The sequence below is a fragment of the Melanotaenia boesemani genome, chromosome 3 (assembly GCF_017639745.1).
Source record: "Melanotaenia boesemani isolate fMelBoe1 chromosome 3, fMelBoe1.pri, whole genome shotgun sequence".
NCBI classification, from domain to species: Eukaryota; Metazoa; Chordata; class Actinopteri; order Atheriniformes; family Melanotaeniidae; genus Melanotaenia; species Melanotaenia boesemani.
In genome coordinates, this window is record NC_055684.1 from 4,413,972 (window position 1) to 4,434,726 (window position 20,755).

General features: G+C 39.2%; 1 protein-coding gene across 1 annotated transcript in view; it reads right to left on the reverse strand.

Moving 5' to 3' along the window:
- Positions 1–12,569, reverse strand: part of LOC121636383 (band 4.1-like protein 1) — a 125,354-nt gene extending 112,785 nt beyond the window's left edge. Inside the window, exon 1 of the mRNA XM_041979864.1 lies at positions 12,440–12,569. The gene's annotated coding sequence lies outside the window, so the exon portion shown is untranslated. The remainder of the gene's footprint in view (positions 1–12,439) is intronic.
- Between the last annotated feature and the right edge of the window lie 8,186 nt (positions 12,570–20,755).

The window sequence follows — 20,755 nt, forward strand, 5'->3', positions numbered from 1 at the left end:
ATTAGAAATGTGCAGTCTGCATCATGGGAAGATCTAACAAATAAAAATAAATGTGTTCTCCTTATTAAAAACAATTTTTTTAAAAATCGCACAGCCTTTGAAACCACTCATATTTGACTTGTTTCAGCTAATGCATAACAATTATTCTCCCACCCTATGGATACTAAAGAAGATTTGCACATAAAAAGCTGAGTAATGATTATATGTTAGACAATGCCATGCTAAATGGTCAAAACACACTAGAGATTAGAGAAGGGTTAAAACTTTTTTCATCGTGACAAAATAAACAACAACTAGATAATCTTTATGGTGAAACACAGATTGTCTAAAGTTAACTCTGCACAAGGTTGTAATGATTTCTGACAAAAGATTCCATGTAGAGATAGATGAAGATATTTCTCAGAAAATATCTCATATTGATGTCTTGCAGGGAATCTGAAGCAAACAACGTGTATGCTTTGTAACACAGTCCAGATTGCAAGCCTGTGTGTGTGTTCAGTACAGTTGATCCTTCGCAGGGCTGCAAACACAGCACGCAATGAGCAAGATGGAGCAACAAAAACCCAGAAATATTTTTAAGTGTGCCCGCAGATTAGAACTAAAACCTGTAAACACATAGTCTAGTTATGAGTGTACAGAGTATGGAGACATGACTTTGGCTGCATGTGCCTTCCAACCTGTCAGACCAGTTTCGAGGCCACACTGAAGTAGACTGTGTATCTACTGCAACAAACACAGGCAACACAACCCTCAAACATAACCATTGCTCATCACTAAGAAACACTGGGAGCTATCCAGCAAACAGTCAGCGAGCTGCAGTCTGCATTCAGACTACACCCACCTGCTTCACTGGGCATTTGGTGCACAATCATCCTCCAGCCTAATTACCAGGGAAATATAATGTAGAGGTCAGCGTATGCCCACCGTCCTTAGCTGAGGTTCATATCTCGTTAAGCACAAAGCAACAGCAACAAATTTTAATTACTAAAACTTGACCATGGGCCAAATTCAGCCTAACTTTACCTGATAAATTCAACTTAATCCTGCTAAACAAATATTCAAATCAAATCAATGCAACTAGGTTTTACTCTGCAGCAAAAAGCAGTGTATTGTTGTGGATTTTTACTTTTCTGGTCCTCTAATCTCTCCTAATCCCCTTCTCGAGTATTATTCTATCTATTATAAAATGTTTACATTGAGATCGACCTCACTACAGACTAGTCTCCCCCAATTCAGCCTTCCTCGAACACACATTGTGCAAGACTCAGCCCATATCGCATCCTAATAACTGGGGGGAAATGAACACAAACAAATAATTAAATGAGTCGTCCTCCACAAATGTTGAATACCAAGGCTCTAAATAATGATTGCCAAGCGTGAAGTGGCTAAAAGAAAACAACAGCTGCTGGCACAAGTAGTTGAAAATGGCCAATATAAAGTATCTGAGAAAGGCCTATCCAGAGCCAGCTTTAACAAAGGTGGAATAAAAAGCCTAAAAAGAAGCAACAAGCTTTCTCTTTCCTTGCATACACAAAAATACGAAGCATTTTGGGTATTAAGCAATACATAAATACAAGAAAACATGATGCATCTCATCATGTTAAGACGAGGGATTTAATGAACGAAGGCGGCTGAGTATAGAAAGGCGAGGGTAGGTATGCTAAGGACGAGGAAAAGGGGGAAAATACTGAGAACCTGCTGACTCACTGTAATCATGCAGCTGAAGCAAGCTGAGCCACTGCTGCTCAGGGCACAGCTCCCCGCCTCTCCTTCAGAAGGACAGAGTGATGCTTCACATCAACCCTGAACAGCCATATAAGCAATGGTTGGGAACAGAACGGTAAAATAAAACCGTCTTATGGCATGAAATAGCTCCTGTTTCTCTATTCTCACATCCGAACAGAGACGTCTTGCAATCTGAGGAAGGCAATGAACTGCCAAAAGCCGTGAGAGTGTAAATCAAAAGCAAAACAAAGCTCCAATCAGACAGACAACAACAGGAGGAAAGTTACTATGGGAAGAGGTTCTTAATACAAAGACTAGAGAGGACCAAATAAGTGTGGCCATTGCTGCAGGCAACTCCCTGACACACTACTCAACACAATGATGCTGTAGGCTGCCCCATAACTAAATTTTGACAGGATCATGGTGGGTGGTGGGTGAAGTTATGGCTTAATTCAGATGTCATACAACAAAAGCTCAGCCCCGCTGTGATTATGCTGTCAGAATCAAGGGCACTGGTGTGTTCTCTTCTGTTTAAAAAGTGCTTGTCTCACTGTGGCTCTGAAAAATTACAGCCGCATCAGCTAGCAATCAATAACAAAGTGCTACTCATCTCCTATCAGATATCAAATATTTGTTACATTCTGAGTAAACAAAAACATTTGGAGTAAAGACATAGTATCTCATAGCTTCACCTCAGTTGGTCCAATATGTCCCATAAAATCTGCCTGCTGAATTGCATGTAACATGACGTGGCTGTGCACCTGAAACTGCGTTTTCTAATCTACTTCTAGGTTTCCATTTCAGTTTTTGATCTGTATTTAAAAGATGTGAATATAAAAGTGAACAGAAACATTTTGACATTTTTTTTAACTTAATGTGAAAAAAGTTCCTGTGCTCGTTTGTGGCATTTTTTGCCTGTTTCCTGTTTTAGTAAAAACATGTCAAGCCAGATGGCCACCCTTCCCGAGTCAGGTTCTACAGGAGGTTGTCCTTCCTGGTTAAAGGGATTTATAATTGGACTAGTGCAGAACATAGAATAGATTTGTCTAAATTGGATTTTAATTGGACAACAATAAACTGGATTGGATTAGACTGTCTTTAGAAGTGGCTTGAAATTGTCCCGAATTGAATCGAAATTAATTGAACTATAACAGACTAGTTATATATATATATATATATATATAGCTAAAAAACTTTAGGCGGAGAGTGTTACAGACGCCACTCATTGCTGCTCGTCAAGCAAATGCCAGGCCCTGATGTCTGTTAGGAGTGACTAGACCAGGCACGCCCTCGTCTCCTCCCCTCTGATTGGCTCATCACCCGGCCAATCACATCACAGCCTGCCAGCAACCAGGAAATAAAGGACTGCTGCTGTGTTCATTCTGGAGGGAGAGGCAGGTTAGCACAGATGGTTTCTCCCTCAGCTTGGCAGAATTGTGGTGGTTTTCGACTGTATGTTTGCTGTGCTTAGTGGTGGTACTTTGGTAGTTTGTACTACTTAGAGGTTTTCAGCAGGATTAAACTGTCTGTTTGTGATTTCAGTTATTGTAATTTGTAGTCTCGGTTTGGTTTTGTTTTGCCTTTGTGTAGCATACAGCTGTTTTGGCTGCTCTTTAAGTTTGTTTATGTTCTGCCTTAGATTCAGCATTTGTGTTTAAACTTTAGAAATTAATAGTAGTTTGTGCTGGGCTAGCTTAGGTTATTTGTTGGTGAATTTATGTTACTTAGATTATTGGAACTGCTGCACGTTTGTTATCTAGATAAGTACGCTGGTTTATGTTCACTCTTTTGTTTTTGTAATCTTGGTTTTGTTTATCCGGCGGGTTTTGAGTTAGGCTTTAGTGATAACATTTTGTGTTTCTTTTAGCAGTTTCACAAACCCCAACAATGGTTTGTGTTTGCCACCTGTTTCATTAATCTTCATGTTCACTCACAATAAAAACTGGTTTATTTCACTTTAACATCTGTCCACCGCTTACTTTTTTGTTACGCCTTCTCATAACCCTAAAGTGGGTCGTAGCACCACACAAAATCAGCGAGAAGATCCAGATATCTGGCAACAAACTGACCAATCAGAAGGGAGAACCTCCGCGTCACCGTCTGCAAAGCAGGGGTGCACGTCAGGTATGGAAGAGGCGCACATCGAGCCTCCGCGGAGCTACGCTGAACCTACGGCGGTTACACAGACGCAAACACCACGCAACCAAAAATCCGCCTTAAGACAACAGGAAGTGATGTCACCACGCAAGTGCGTCTCTTGAAATAAATTCAATATGGTCATTTAAAGTCACATTTCCTCTAAAAAAACAACAAGTAACAAGCTAAACAGTCTGATACTATTTATCTGATTTACATGACGGCGTGTCATAGCTGCTCTCTGTGTCCACGGCAGTGAGCACACACAGATGCCTGCACGCACACACATGCAATCCCATTTCCATGTCAGAAAACACGTCAACCAGTTTAAAATCGGACAAAAATATGAGTTTTTTAAATTCTCTAAGGTCAGTCAAGATCCCATATGTCCTTGACTTATAAGTGTAATAGGTATGCTCCTGAGTAATCAATTCCAGCCAATTTTTATTTATTATTTTTGTTTATTTCCCCTTCCCTCTTCTCTCCCTTTGCGAAACAGGAAGCTCTTTGTATGGCGTCAACATTGCCTCCGTCAGTCCAGTTAGTAGTACAGGTTTTAGCAATGTTCTGAGCCCATTATGTACAGAGTCCATTGACATTAAAGGGAAATAACATCACTTACATGTCTACTTCCGTCTTTCTGTCAAAATACACTGTTCCACAATAACATCAAGTTACAGATATTAACTATTACATGACCCAGGGCCTCCATGTTCAGTAAAGCTTCCCATTTCCTCCAGTATTTAATAAATTGTTCCATTCTAAGGTTCAAGGAAAATATTATTTTCTCCATTTTGTATATTTCTGATACTATTTCCTTCCATTCCTTTTTTTACTGGGGGTTTTTCTATTAGCCATTTCCTCAGCTTTTTTACCAGCTGCCAACATTATATTAACTAAGTATTGGTCATTGGAAGAAATGGTTGTAGGAAAATTTCCAAAATAAATCGTACAGAAATCGTATTTCAATTGAAGATGCATCACATGAGGCATTTCTTCTACAATTTCACTCCAATATGGTTAAATGGCAGGAATTTTCAGAAGATGTGAAAGTGGTTGGCCACCAGTTCCCCACGTTAACCTAACTAACCCACATCCATACTCAGACAGGTGCTTCTGCTTTAGTTTTAGTTTTGTGGTAGTAAATAATCTAATAATATTTTTCCATGTAACTTCCCTCCAGTGACCTGAGCTAGATGCATTCAGTACCAAAGTTAAATAAATTGATCATTTTGGAGAAAAAATATATAATAGAAAAATCCTTCTGAATTAATAATAATATATAGAAATAGTATGTATTTATTTTAGAATGAATGGTTAAGAAAATCCTCAGCTATCTCTATAATGTAGTTTAGGTCAGTAGTCTGGGACTCAACAGAGTACATGTCTAGTGCAGCAGACTGGGTGACGGCTTTCAGTCCAATCAGAGAAATATTTACATTTTCTAGATATCAGGAGATTAACTAGCAACAACCATATAGCATCATATATGTTTCTCCCACTAATCTAATGCTTCACCTGTGAGTCTACAGATCTGGATATAAATTAGACTTCATGTGTTGCTCCATGAGGGAGACAATGACGTGGAGGACTGGTAGTCAAATCAGTTTCCCTTGACATTTTTGGTGAAATCACTGAAAGCACCTTTAAGTAAAATAAAACAGGGGGAGGCCACCAGAAATAATGATTGTGATGCTATTACAACTTCAGTTTCTTTCCATGAGGCCCAAAATCCCTGGCAGCGCCCCTGCACACACATTTTCCCTTTTGTTTACTTTCTCCATGCTGTTCAGTCAATATGGACAAAGCAACTCTTCTTTTTGCTATCAGCAGGTTCCCATCATGTTTTCTAGACTACATATGTGGAATGTGTCAGTCTGGGCATACACGTGCAAGCTGCAGCTGCCTGCATCCACATCCATGAAAACAAAGGTTTAAAATGATCCGTAACAACTTAAGGAAGGTAAACTAAATAATTTTGCAACTAATAGATTTCTATTTAAATTCTTCACATTCAAATCTTCTATAACTTGGTGGAATTGTTATTTAAGTTTAACATAAACATTGTGTTATAATGATGTGCGTTACTGTAAATAACTAATCAACTGAAAAATAGTATTGTGTTAGTAAAAATACATTATATTATTGGCTTTGAATTTGGCCTTTAATGCCTCTGCTAGTGGTAATAAAGACTGTTTAAAAAACCGCCTACTACATACTAGCATACTACAGTGGGTACTGAAAGTATTCAGATCCCTTTGAATTTTTCACTCTTTGTTTTAATGCAGCCATTTGCTAAAATCAAAATAGTTCATTTTATTTCTCATTAATGTACACTCAGCACTCCATCTTGACAGAAAAAAAACAGAAATGTAGAAATTTTTGCAAATTTATTAAAAAAGAAAATCTGAAATATTACATGGTTACAAGTATTCAAACCCTTTGATGTGACACTCATATTTAACTCACATGCTGTCAATTTCTTCTGATCCCCCTTGAGATGGTTCTACCAGCTGGAGTCCAGCTGTGTTTAATTAAACTGATTGGACTTGAGTAGGAAAGGCACACACCTGTCTATATAAGACCTTACAGCTCACAGTGCATGTCAGAGCAAATTAGACTCATGAGGTCGAAGGAACTGCCCACAAAGCTCAGAGACAGAATTGTGGCAAGGCACAGGTCTGGCCAGGGTTACAAAAGAATTTCTGCAGCACTCAAGGTTTAAAAGAGTTTGGGACGACCAGAACTCTTCCTAGTCCTGGCCGTCCAGCCAAACTAAGCAATCGTGGAAGAAAAGCCTTGGTGAGAGAAGTAAAGGAGAACCCAAAGATCACTGCGGCTGAGCTCCAGAGGTGCAGTAGGGAGATGGGAGAAAGTTTGACAAAGTCAACTATCACAGCAGCCCTCCACCAGTCGTGGCTTTATGGCAGAGTGGCCGGACAGAAGCCTCTCCTCAGTGCAAGACATGAAAGCCTGCATAGAGTTTGCCAAAAAAACACAGGAAGGTCTCCCAGACTATGAGAAATAAGATTCTCTGGTCTGATGAGACCAAAATTGAACTTCTTGGTGTTAATTCTAAGCGGTATTTGTGGAGAAAACCAGGCACTGCTCATCACCTGCCCAATACAATCCCAACAGTGAAACATGGTGGTGGCAGCATCATGCTATGGGGGTGTTTTTCAGATGCAGACAGGATGGCTGGTTGCAATTGACGGAAAGATTAATGCGGCCAAGTACAGCTATCCTGGAAGAAAACTTCTTCCAGAGTGCTCAGGACCTCAGACTGGGACAAAGGTTCATGTTCCAACAAGACACTGACCCGAATGCACACAGCTAAAATAACAAAGGAGTGGCTTCGGAACAACTCTGCGACCATTCCTGACTGGCCCAGCCAGAGCCCTGACCTAAACCCAACTGAGCATCTCTGGAGAGACTTGAAAATGACTGTCCACCAACATTCACCATCCAACATGATGGAACTGGAGAGGATCTGCAAGGAAGAATGGCAGAGGATCCCCAAATTCAGCTGTGAAAAACACATTATTCCCGAGAAGACTGATGGCTGTACTAGCTCAAAAGGGTGCTTCTACTCAATACGGAGCAAAGGGTCTGAATACTTATGACCATGTGACATTTCAGTTTTTCTTTTTTAATAAATTTGCAAAAAAAATCTACATTTCTGTTTTTTTTCTGTCAAGATAGGGTGCTGAGTGTACATTAATGAGAAATTAAATGAACTTTTTTTATTTTAGCAAATGGCTGCAATAAAACAAAAAGTGAAAAATTTAAAGGGGTCTGAATACTTTCAGTACCCACTTTAGTATGCTAGTATGTAGTAGGTGACGGGTGCTGTTGCATACTACATGCTATGCTTGTTTCTTGCTTATAATTGGTTCATTTTGGACCACGCAACAGCATTTTTTAGATAGTTTCTGGTTTAAAAAGTTCAAGTAAACCAAGGCATTTTGTGTTTATCTTGTTTAATACACATGGAAAATACATTTTAAATATCTCAATCTTAATATTACAACTGTTATATTCACTGACCTGACTGACATCAACCTCTTGTTCCAGAGGGTGCTGCTGGCAGGAGTGACCACCTGCACCTTTCTGTCTTGCAGCATACTTGAAGAAGCCTCTGACTGAACAGTTTCTTCACTGTGTTGTGTAGAGGATGTGAAGACTTGTCTATCGTGTTCAGCAGCTTTTGCAGCATTCTTCCCGGGAAATTAGCTCCAGGTCAGACCAGACCCAAGAACAGAACCAGCTTTGCTGCCCCAGCAGAAGCTGATTCTTCTTTCCACAACACCCCGACAGAAGATATGAAACATCTTGGTGCAGACACTGAATGATCTCAGCGTCCTCCAGAAGTAGAGTCTGCTCTGTTCGTTCTTCTGGATGCTTCTGTTGCATTTCCAGTCTGTTTTCTAGCTGAACTCCAAGGTACCTTCTTCCACCTCTTCTCCCAGGTTGCAAACAGTGCTTTGTTTACTCTTGTTCCTCCTGAAGTCAACAATAATCTCTTTTGTTTTGTATGTGTTCAAGATGAGGTGATTGTTTCTGCACCATCTCACAAACTGACTGACCAGTGGGTCAGATGAGATTACTGTTTGTTTTGACATTTGTCAGATTACTCGGTTTCTTGTCCATCACTGACAACTCCCCACGACTGCAGAGTAATCAGAGTATTTCTGCAGATGACATGAGTTGTATTGGAAGTCTGAGTTAGTTCACATACTGTGTACTACAAACAGGCAAAGTCAGTATGTACTGCTGGTATAGTTCACAGTATAAAAAACAACCAGTCAGAAAGACAGAAGAGAATAATGATGACTGACAGGATTTCTTACTAATCTAAAAGACACTTAAATTATATAATTATTCTTTTCTTTTGGCCTCAGTGAAGTAAAGTTTTGATATTGTCAAGGTTTATGGTCATTTTAGGGTTTTAAAAAGTTCATTTTTAATGTGTTGCTGTTTGGATTACCATGTTTTCTGAACGCTTGCTTTACCTTGTTTCTATATCTCTTTAGTCAGAGTGTTTTTCTCACTCTTTGTCAAGTCATCTACCTGTGTTTGTGTTTCCTGGGTAGCTTCTTCTTTTTGTGTTATTTTCTTGTTATTTTTGTGGACATGTTTTGTATAACTTATTAGTTTCTGGATTCTCCAACACCTTTTGCAGTTTTCTTTTCTCCCTGAGTTGTTTTTAGGAATCTCACTTGTGTGATTGAAACCTGCATTTGCACTTTCTTCAGAGCTCACATATGACAGAAAGGGTGACAGCCCAACGCTGCATGCTAAAGGATGATGCTAAAGGGAACCCAGTGTGATGCAGTTTGACACCAAGCAGTTCTGACAAAGAGGCGGGATGTGATACATCGGGATTATACCCATCTCACAGCCCCACTGTGAAAGTAAACAGCAAACATGTATCTGTCAGAAATGACAGCCAGAATGTAAATGATTACCGTATTTAGAATGAAATGAACGTGTTTAAGTTGGGGTTTGGAAAATATACATAAATATAAAAGTAAAATATGCTTGAGTGTGTGGAAATGTGTATGTGATTGTCAGCAGGAGAAAGAGACAAAACCATACATGCCCAAAAAAAAACTAAATAAAAAAACTAAATATAAGAAGCCAAAAAACACTGAAATGGACCAAAAGCAATAACAGCCAAGTGCAGGACACACACACACACACACACACACACACACATACACACACACCTGTTGCATGCCTTGTCACTGCTGAAGGTCAGATCAGGGTGATGCCACACAATTATGCAACACTGCATGTATGCACCAAACACTGCAGAACACGCAAACCAAAGTAAAAAAGGTAGGCTGCATAAAGATTTTCCTCCTCTGTGGTTCTGACAGACAAACAAACACAGCCCTTTTTCCAACAGAGATATAACACAAAAATAAGAAACGCCTGAGTTAACTTGCAAGTGCAAGCAATGATTGCCTCCTAAGAGTCACAGAGAAGAGGAGGGCTGCTTCAGATGCTTCGTACGTGCACATTTGAATTGCAAATGTTGTTAGGCCGCATGCTGGGCTGCAAAATCCCAGCAGAACCCCCCGGCATCTGAACTCAGCACACAAACATGGCATGTACACACCAAAAGCAAGGCTCCTTGTTCATGTACACTACAGTACAGAGAAAACAGAGAATGTTGAAGTTTGATTCACTTTAAAGCAGCAGCTGAACTTCACATGATCACTAACTGTTGGGAAAAAAGCTCAGAAAAATGTTGCTGAGACCAAGTCATGGCTTCCCGGCAGACAGAACAGAGTCACCTAATTGGTCTGACTTACACACACAAGAAAAAAAAACACACACACACACACACTGAATAATTCAGATTTTAAAGGGCAATCATACCATTTGAATATATTCTAACCAAACATTTAACAATAAACACACACTTAGATACATTAAAAGTACAAATATAGAGTTCTGAGTAAAAAAACTCAAGATGCCCCTACTTTATTTAGCCTCAAAGCAGCCAAACTTTCTCTAAATTTTTCTAAAGAGGTCTTCTCCACTTAGAGTTCTCCAGGCTTTCTGAAGGTCTTTTAAAGTTTTTCTTTGGCTTTTGGCTGATTTTCCTCATTTTTAGTGCAATACTTGTACCTAACCATATCTCTTCACACTGCCCTACAGTATGAAGGATAAGAGCATAAAAAAGGCTCAGAACTCAAGAAAGAACTAATTTTGTGTTGATATATAGCGGCTAAATTAGTAAGGAATCTGTTTTAAACTGGATCTGTAGGTTCTTTGTTTTCCAGCAGTTTGTCGCAAAGACACATAATTTGTTCCAGTTTTTTAAAGTAGCACTATGTCTGTTTCTGACTTTAAAATCTGTGTCGCTGACATGTTTCGATGGGACACTGACATTTAATATGTACATTCCTGGACCCATTGTTGCCCAGCAGCGCCCCAAGGAAAGAAACCACACTTCCCAACTTTTTCTTCCAGCCTGGAACATCAAGCTACAACATGCCAGCAGATGGATATTAACACAACGGTCATGTTGAATGAACACCATGATTGATTTATCAAAGAAATGCAACAGGAGGAAGAGAGAAGGAAGCAGATCAAGAGATAAGAGTTAACATCAGACTGACTTTCACTGGCTGGAGAGATCTCAGAATACAAGTAGGATACACTCATTTCATTGTTTTTTGTGTGAATGTGTTTGTGTAGTCTGTATGGGAGTATATTTAAGAAACTACCTGTCCAGAGGCCACAAGTAGAAATTAGCAGCTTTGCTAAAGCCTGTCACCAAACATGTTTCCCTTTGAGGTCAATAGATTGTTGTCCATATCAAATAAATTCATTCATGCCCAAGGACAAAAACACAGATGACCAGGATTTGAATCCCCAAAATTTCCAGCCACTGGACAACAAGTTCTATCACCTGAGCCACTGCCATCCATCTACTGTTGGCTGAAGCCTCATCAAAAATAGTCTCCATGGAAGGGTGGCTGTTACAAAGCCATTTTTAAGGAAGGAAAACTGGAAGAAAAGGCTGAGGTGTGTCACATGACACTAGAACTGGACTGAAAGTCAGTGGAAACTGGTCTGATGGAGGGACGGATCCTTACCTCAACATTACTGAAACAGTGTCTTTTGCACAGAACTGCAGCCTGGGAAGCCAATTACAGGCTTTAAGAGTCTCCTTCAGCATCCTGAAGACAGCAGTGTGAATATTCTGCTGTATGTAAGTCCACAGAAGATGTGAAAGCAAGGGGTTCCAAAGGTCAGGTTATTTGCATTCATAGATTTGCCTTTCAAGTATGCAAGTCCACCATTCACACCACACAACACTGACAGATGATCTCACTGTGAATTAAAACAGGAAAATAACACATCAACCCTAAATCCCATTCACTTTGTTACAGAAGAAACTGCTTTGTGTAAGTGTTGATAGGAGGGTGTGACATGGGCAACATTGTGTAAGTCCTCAGCATGTGTGTGTGCACAGTGTGGCTGCTGCATTATTGGTAATGGGTGTGTGAGAATACACTGACTAAGCCAATAGCAGATCCAGTTTTCCCTGACAGGCTGAGCCACAAGCTAAGCAGCTGACTGCAGAAGCTTTGAAAGCAGCAGCTTTAAAAGGAGACGGAAACAGAGAATCAAGGTGCTGTGACATTAAGTCAGCCGAGAGGAGGAGTTAAACTGCCTGCTGGTTGCCTGTTTGCTCCTCTCCACATAGTCTACACGCTGACTGGGGCCAGCGGCCAAAGAAACGACGCAACAACTTGCCTCTGGCTACGGTTTAGCGCTCCCACAATTTTCATCCTCCCCTCTTCCTCCTCCTCCCCCCACGGCACGGACTGAGCGAGCAAAGTCCACGCGCGTTATAAAACAAACCGGTGTGTGGAGCACACAAATGTCGTTTCACCGCAGCGCAGTGGCTGGAACATTAGCGCCAAAATCAGCGCGTAAATAGCGTAACAATACAAGATAGAGATAGAGCAGAAAAGCCTAGATGTTACATTTTAAACCAAGAATGCGTTTACAGCTCTGCTGGAGGCGGAGAAACAAAAAGAATATGTCAACATACCCTCCTGTCAGACAGACACCAAGGGAGGACCATGGATGTTGCGCACCGGGGAGGGGGAGCTCGATCCTTCTCCAGCCGCCGCTCCGTGTTTATTCCCCGGTTTAAGAGAGAGGGAGTGTGTCCGTGTTTTTTTTTTGCCGGTGTGACGATTAATGAGTGAGAGAGGGAGGAGGAGAAGAGAGAAAGAGGGAGGGTCAGATGCAGGGAGGCAAGAGGGAGGAAGGCACACGCGTTATGCTAAACGATAAAGCTCTTCAACGCTCGTGGATCTCCATCAGAAATGTCCCTCTGTGTCAACAAGTATTCAGATAGAAATAAACATGTGAGGAAATGCCAGTAAGGTGACATTCCTACCACGTTGTGTCATTCATAACTACGCATGTAAACATGGGAGATAAACACCATTTAATTGTCGGGATAGAAAGTAAGGATGTTACATTTTGGGCCAGATCCGTTCTTTTGATAAAATATTTAAAGCCACAGCAACTGCAATGAGCTGCTGTTTCGCGCAGTGTCGTCAGGAATGCTCAGTCCTTTTGATTTCATCAGCTGCTACCCAAACAACCTGAACTCCTTCAGTTTTTTGCATACAGAGATGATGGGATTTAATAGCACAAAGGGTGCCCAGCGGTAAAAGGGAAAAATAACAATGTGAGCTGGCCACGGAGGTTCTGCTGTGAGCCTGCTAAATTAACAAGGTATTATTTTAAGAGGCAAGAGGAGTTTGACATGATTAATTAGTGCAGATTGCTAAAGCTTATTTGATTAATCACTCAGTTTCTCGGGAAAGCAGAGCTGTGGTGCTCCATCGTGTTTAGATAGATATTGTACTTATTACAGCATTAGTGGAACATTTGCCCTGACATTTTATACCTTACAAGGTCACGACAACCTCATTACCCAAACATAACAAGCCTTACTCTATAGATGAATGGATAGAGTAACAATTACCAGAGAACCTGCAAAAAAGTCTTAAAAAGTTTGTGCTAAGAACTTGTATTCACGTGATGTCACATCCACCTTATTAGTTGTGCATAGCATGAAGTGGTGATGAACCTAGCAGACCAAAGCATGAGTGAGTGATTTGTTCATGTGCGAGTTGAGCTACTGTGAGCTACATACTGTTTTTCATTCTTTCACAACCCTTGACAGCTAAGGAAATAGTGATGGTCGGCCAGGGAAAGGTAGAATCGAGTCCAAACAAGAAATACAAGCGCTGAATTGAGCGAGTTTGAAAGCCTGTACGTTAAGACGTCATAAGGGACAATAACCACTCCCCACAGAGCGATGGACCCGCTTACCGGCTCTCAAAGCCCACCCTCTAAAAATCACCTAGCGCCTAGTGTTTATCCTTTTCGGCAACCCTCGTTAGCGGACATGGCTAAGCGACAGAAGCACTGTTCTGTTTGTGGCTGCATAAATGAACACGAAAACGTTTTTTTTACTTCCATCCACTGAACCCACGAGGACTGAGTGGATTAATTTTATTTTTGGAGGAAATGTACCCGGAAAACTTCCAAAGGTTTTGCATGTCTGTGGCCAGCATTTCAAAGAGGACTGTTTCCACAACATGGGGGCATGGAAAGCAGGCTTCGCCAACCGTTTGAAGCTAAAGCCAGGTTCAATACCAACTGTCCGTGACACAGCTGGAGAGGTAAGAGCTGGCAGTTATTTTATCGTTTCGGCCTTATTAGTCTGATAGCTTGAAAATATATTAGCACTGTTGTAAATGTAGCCAAGTCACTGTTTCTACTGTTTGTATCCGGTGCCATTGTGCATCAGATTGATGAGCGTAGCTAGCTGTGTTCTCCGTGCGTCGCGGTTTGGGTCGGTAATGGGGGCTTCAGGAATGGGTTCCGGTGTTCCGGCGTTTGTTTATCCTTCACTACGCTGTAATCAGCGTCTAGTTACCGCTAAGGCCTAACCTGTCAATCACCTCATGACGGGCGATGCGATGGGCGGAGCCAACAGCTGAGCTGCTCCACCAGGGTTCCGCCCACCATAAACGGCACATTTCTGAAGCTGCTAAAAAGAGGGAGGTGAAGAGAAGCCGCTGCACTCAAACTGAGGGTCGATTTGTCCATACCATGGCGGAAATATTTCATTTAGATATTAATGAATGGTCTCAGATTGGGAATAAAGTGTATAATATGGGACCTTTAAATGATTCATTAATGACTTGCATATTACTAGCATGAAGTGGTGTTCAACCTAAGCTATAGACCAGAGCATGAGTGAGGGATTTGTTTATGAGCTGAGCAAGGCTTCATACTGTGAACTATGATTTGTTTATACAACATTTCTGGCACTCTGCTATGATCGAAAAACTTACAAGTCCTCCTATACAGATAAGCCCAGAGCTCCTTTCCACTGAGAAATGCAACCAATTTGCCAACTTTTTTAGCCAAAAAATTAAAACAATTAGGCAAAATATTAATTCCACACAAACAAGAAAACTTCTCTGTCTATAAAACCTGGAAATAATTCTGATGTTATGTCACAGTTTAATATGGTCGGTTTAAAAAAATCCTACAAGAAACAGTTTGACTTCTCCACGTGAACTTCACCCACCAATCAACCACTCAGAACACGCCTGATTCGTACAACTCTTAATTACTCTGGAGTTCTGCCTGATAAAAATGGTATGCAGCAGACATGGGTGGGACTCAGTAGCTGCCGGAGAGTAGGTGTCAGGGTGCCTAATAAATGATCCTAGGTGCACTACATTTAAGTTATGAACCCATTTTTGTTCCAAACCTTGGTTGCATTTTGTAGAGTTTGTCAGGTTTGTTATATTTTGAACATCAACTTTATATCTTTAAGATTCATTCATTCATTTCTATACCGCTAAATCAAATTCAGGGTCGTGGGGATGCTGGAGCCTATCTCAGTAATTAGCAGACGAGAGGCAGGGTACACCCTGGACAGGTCAACGGGGTGACCTGTCCAAATCTTTAAGATTATTAAGATTAAATAGATCAACATCACTTGCAATAGAAAACTTGCTAATCCTCTTCCCCCTCCTCCTGAAGAGATTGATGTGGGAAATTTTGTCGATGAGGAGCATCTCATGAAGACAATGATTAAAAGATATTCAGTTTCAGTTTAGTTTATTTCAAAGGGACAATGCATATTCATGAACATATAAATGTAAATATGCCAGAATTAGCCCGAAGGCTACTTTACATTTGTAGTCTCTGGCAGGTCAAAGAGATAAAAACATCATATGACATTATAACTTTGCACAATATACATACTGAGATCTAAATATTAACAACAATTCATAAGACATGGGAAAAACAACACAATAAGACACAATCATGACATAGAACAGTAACATTTACATAAGAGCACAACATCAATGATCACAAATCTGGTTCCCCTTGAGCCATCGTTTCAAATTAATTTTAAAAGTATTGAAAGTGGTAGAAACTCTTATTGTAGCTGGGATATTATTCCAAATTTCTGAACCCTTGACTGATAACACATGCTGGCTGAAAGTAGTGCATCTATAGGGTATTACACAATCACCTCTGGTAGAGGCTCTTGTTACCCTACCACTAGTACTGGTTTTGACCATAATAAACTCACCCAAGGGTGGTGGAGCGAGTCCATTTAAGACCTTATATACTGAGCAGGCTAGTTTAAAATTTCTAAAATTTGCAAAACTTAAAATACTGTATTTCTGTAGTATGGGACAATGATGGACAGATAACGATTTTCTATCAAGTACTTTTAAACCTTTTTTAAAAAGTGATTCAATTGCCTTTAAGGTTGTCATACTTGTCAATGACCAGTTAGTAATGCAGTATTCAATGTAAGAAAAAATCATGCTGTCCAGAAACATTTTAGCTGCATTGTCTGGCAAAGATGGTCGAATTTGCCTAAAATTGTGAATATTAAAATGAACAATTATTGATATATGTTTTACATGTTTTTTTAAAAGATAAAGTAGTATCCAAGATAACTCCAAGATAGTTAAAGTCACTAACACACTGGAGCTCCTCTCCTTTCAGCAACACATTTAAAGAACCCTTTGATGGTAGACATTTAGAAAATAGCATGCAGACAGTTTTTTTGGAATTTAGTAGGAGACTTGATTTGGTCAGCCACTTATCTACACAGGTAACTGCAGATGTTAACTTCCCTGAGGCTTCTAAAACAGATTTTGCTTCAGTAAAGATAACAGCATCATCAGCATATAACACAATATTAAGATTGCTACAAACATTTGGAAGATCATTAATATATAATGAAAATAAAATAGGTCCGAGTATGGAGCCTTGTGGTACTCCAACCTGACAATCAAGATATGGGGATTTGATACAGCTGACAGACACACAATGGGTTCGGTTTGACAAGTAAGATTTTATCCAGAGAATAGCCTGTTTAGAGAAATTGAATTTTATTAATCTAGATAATGATATTTTGTGGTCAACCGTATCAAAAGCCCTTTTCAAATCAAGAAAAACCGCATTAACAATAGGATAAGAATCTAAAGAAAATTTAATTTTTTCAAGAAAAACATTTATTGCCGTTTCAGTTGAGTAGTTTGCACGAAAACCAAACTGCATAGCATGCAAGGGGGTGAAATTCATATTTAAATGACTTATTAATTGTTTAGTGACCCACTTTTCCATTATTTTAGATATTGTAGGCAGTATGCTAATTGGTCTATAATTCTTAACGTCTGCTTTATTACCAGATTTAAAAATTGGAGTAATTATAGCCACTTTCCATGCTGCCGGAACAATTGAGTGTCTAATTGACAGACTTATCAAATGAGTTATTGGACGTATCAAGGAGTCTTTGTGTAGCTTTATAAAATTTGTGTCTAGACCATATGTATCCTTAGCTTTTGAAGTTTTTAATTCACTAACAATAGAAGCTACATCTGAGTCACTAATTCCAGCTATCATAAAGATAGGCAAAGACTCATCAACTGAGTAGGGTTCATTTTCACATGAGGTAAAAAGCTGTGAGATTTCTTGGACTGAATTTCTAAAGAAAGTATTAAGTTCGGTTGCTATGGTAAGAGGATCTTTAACAAGTTCATTATTTATTTTTAGTACTAATTCTTTACCATGTTCATTTTTTTTGCCAGTTAATTTACTAATGTTGTGCCAAATCTTTTTGGAATTTCCTTTCGCTGATGCAATCACTGTCATATAAAAATTTGCCTTGGCTTTGCGCAATGTGTGAATTACTTTGTTTCTGGCAGATGTAAAAAGTTGACTATCCGAAGTAAGTCTAGTTTTAAGTGATTTTTTTAAGTAACTGGTCCCTTTTCTTAATTAATTTCCTGCATTCCTCACTGAACCATGGTAGATCACCTTTACTAGTTTTGCTTTTCTTTCTCCTCCTTGTAAATAAAGTTATAACATCTTTAATTTTGGAGAAGAAGATATCACTATTTGTTATGATGTCAACACAAGAGGCCAGTCCTGTCCAATCCAGCTCCTTTAAGGCCTTAGCTAGATTTTGATGTTGACTTCTTGGGACTACATCTTAAAAGAATGAGGAGTTCTGAGCAACTGTACAAGGCATTTGAAAACGCAATTTAGTTAGTTTTCTAGCAAAGAAGATGGCATTGTGGTTGGAAAGACCAGTTAAAACATTAAAGGTTTTAAAAATTCTGTCACTTTTATTTGAGAATAAAAGATCAATTCTTGTTTTTGATTGGTTAGTTATACGGGTTGGCTTTTGTATTAATTGAACCATACTGAAAATGTCAGTGATCTGTTTCAAATTTTTCCTTCCTTTCTTATTATCCCAATTTATATTAAAATCACCAATTAAAATTATCTCTTTCGTATGACAACAAAAGTTAAGAAGCATTTTGAGCTGATCATAAAAATCTATTTTGGTTGATGGTTTCCGATAAATACAGAGAACAGTAAAGTTAATTTCCTTTAAAAGCACAATATTTACTCCAACACATTCAAGTTTTACATTATCAGGCCATTCAATTTGCCAACATCTTAAAGTATCTCTTACATAAACTAAAACGCCCCCTCCTCTACCTTGACCCCTGTCTTTCCTAAACACATTATATCCTGGCATATGTATGGCAGCTTCGGGTGACGAACTTGTTAGCCAGGTTTCTGTCAGCCCCAGGAAATCAACATTAGACTCAATTAATAAGTGCTCAAGTTGTTCTCGTTTTGGAATCATGCTTCGAATATTAAGATGTCCTCCGAGTAACCCTTTAGGTTTAAGATGTGGGTCCCAGATAGTCCTTGCATGATTAAGTGTCTGGAAGATCTTTGTAGATCGATGCTTTTTTATAACTGGATTACTCATAGGGACATGTGAACATGTCTGCAGATGTTCTACAGATGTTTGACTGTGATTTATAACAAAATTTGTAGAGCGGGAGAATGAATTGGCCTGGCATGTACTGGCGTGAAGGCAATTTGAAGCAACACACACATCTGATGTTGTGCCTACCTTCATTTTGCTGTTTGGGAGATGCAGCTTAGTATGAAGCTGCACAGGTGATGTTGCAACATATTAAGGGCCTAATCATCATCAAGTGATTGGTTTATTCTCTGATAACTCAACTTTATGTTCTGTTAAATCTGTTAGGAGCCACTGGGGAATTACTCAAGCTCAGTTATCAAGTCTTTCCTAATTTGACCCTCACTGACTTTTAATCATCTAATCATTGTCTGTTTAATCACATTTGATTAGCAGCTATCTATTAACTAATATTTAACTAGCAGATAACCTCTATCAGCTCATAAATTATGACTCATGTTTCACAGAGAATCTGTTCACTGAATCTTATGATCCACTACTAATTGTCATTCTGGGCTTTACATGTTACTTGTACATTCATAATTCTTTCTCAGGGTTGCATCATTTCCAAAAAAAATCTGAAGTGAGACACTGTTGGAGCCTAATCACTTGTGAGTTGTGAAAGTGTTGCTACGCTTTTGAAAACAAACATTTATATGAGAACATTCAGAGGTAAAGCATGGTTGGAACTGACCAGATTTGCATGCACATTGCACCAGGCTACACGCCAACAAAGCTAAAAATCCTTTAAGTATTTAGCCATTGATATGTGCTTTGAACCTCAAGCAGGATTTTTTAATTTATTTTTTAATTGCAGGTTAACAAATCAATCAGACCTGCTTCAAAGTGAATCTGTTTAATAACGAAGCATCTCTCAGCAAAGAGATGAGGAAAGTGAAGCAGACACATAGATGTTGTTCATCTGTTAGAAGAAAAAAAAACAGCAATGCATATTCAGGGACAATCACATGTAAATAAATTAATGCTGGGTGCCAGTCTTCTGCTCCCAATGTAATTATCCGAACCAGCTGAGTAAGCAGAGATATGACGCAGTGCTGCAGGTTTGTCCTCAACCAGTGACTGAAACATCCTCTATGATAAGTTACAGTTATTCTTTTAAATAATTTACAACTCCATGTGCTCTTTATCAGAACTTAAGATAAAATACTCTGGATTTATGAAATAAACAGCCAAACATTTCTAGTATCTGAAGATGACTGCAGCCACATTTGCATAATTATAAACACAGATGTATTACATCATCTACATCAACACTTTGCATCTACATATGTATTCATTCAAAAACTCATTTTTATTCCTCCAATGCTGTATCAAGAGAGTGGTTTAGACTGGTTTCAGTCCAACAAACAGATTTATCCCAAAAGTTATTTAATTTCTGCACAGGTTTGGTTCAAACTGTGGGCAGTTTACCTTCACTGCAGCTGAATAAGTGCACTTTTCTGACATTTTTTATATACTGTGACTTGGTAGAGTTGGTTATTGTTTGCTATTAACCCTTTATGCATTTTATTAGATTTTGTATTTCTGGGCTGTTTTTTATGTGGAAATGACTTGTGTGTATTTCTATTTCCAAACACATTTATCTCAAAGTCCCCCCTTTAGGATAAATAAAGCGAATTTAAACTCAATGAAATGTAGTGCAACGATTCTGACAGTGTTAGCAGTTGATAAACTAAGGTGAAAACTGGGGTAGTTCAATGTTTTAATACCATCCAATCCATATGTATTTGGACCCTGGCACAACGGATTAATAAATTAACACAATGAAGTTGCTCTAAAACAAAAAATGGACTTGAAGTCCAGGGGCCGTATTCCTAAAGATTCCTAGCAAAGAGTTGCTCCTAGTGGCCAAATTTTAAGGAAATTCTTAAAATCATGATTTCTTAGAATTTCCCCAAAAAGTGAAGATCCTTGTAAAGACAAAATGTATTCCCAAAGACTCTTAGCTCTCAAGAGCTAAGAGGTGAGATCTGTTGAGAGCTGGGAAAAGGACTT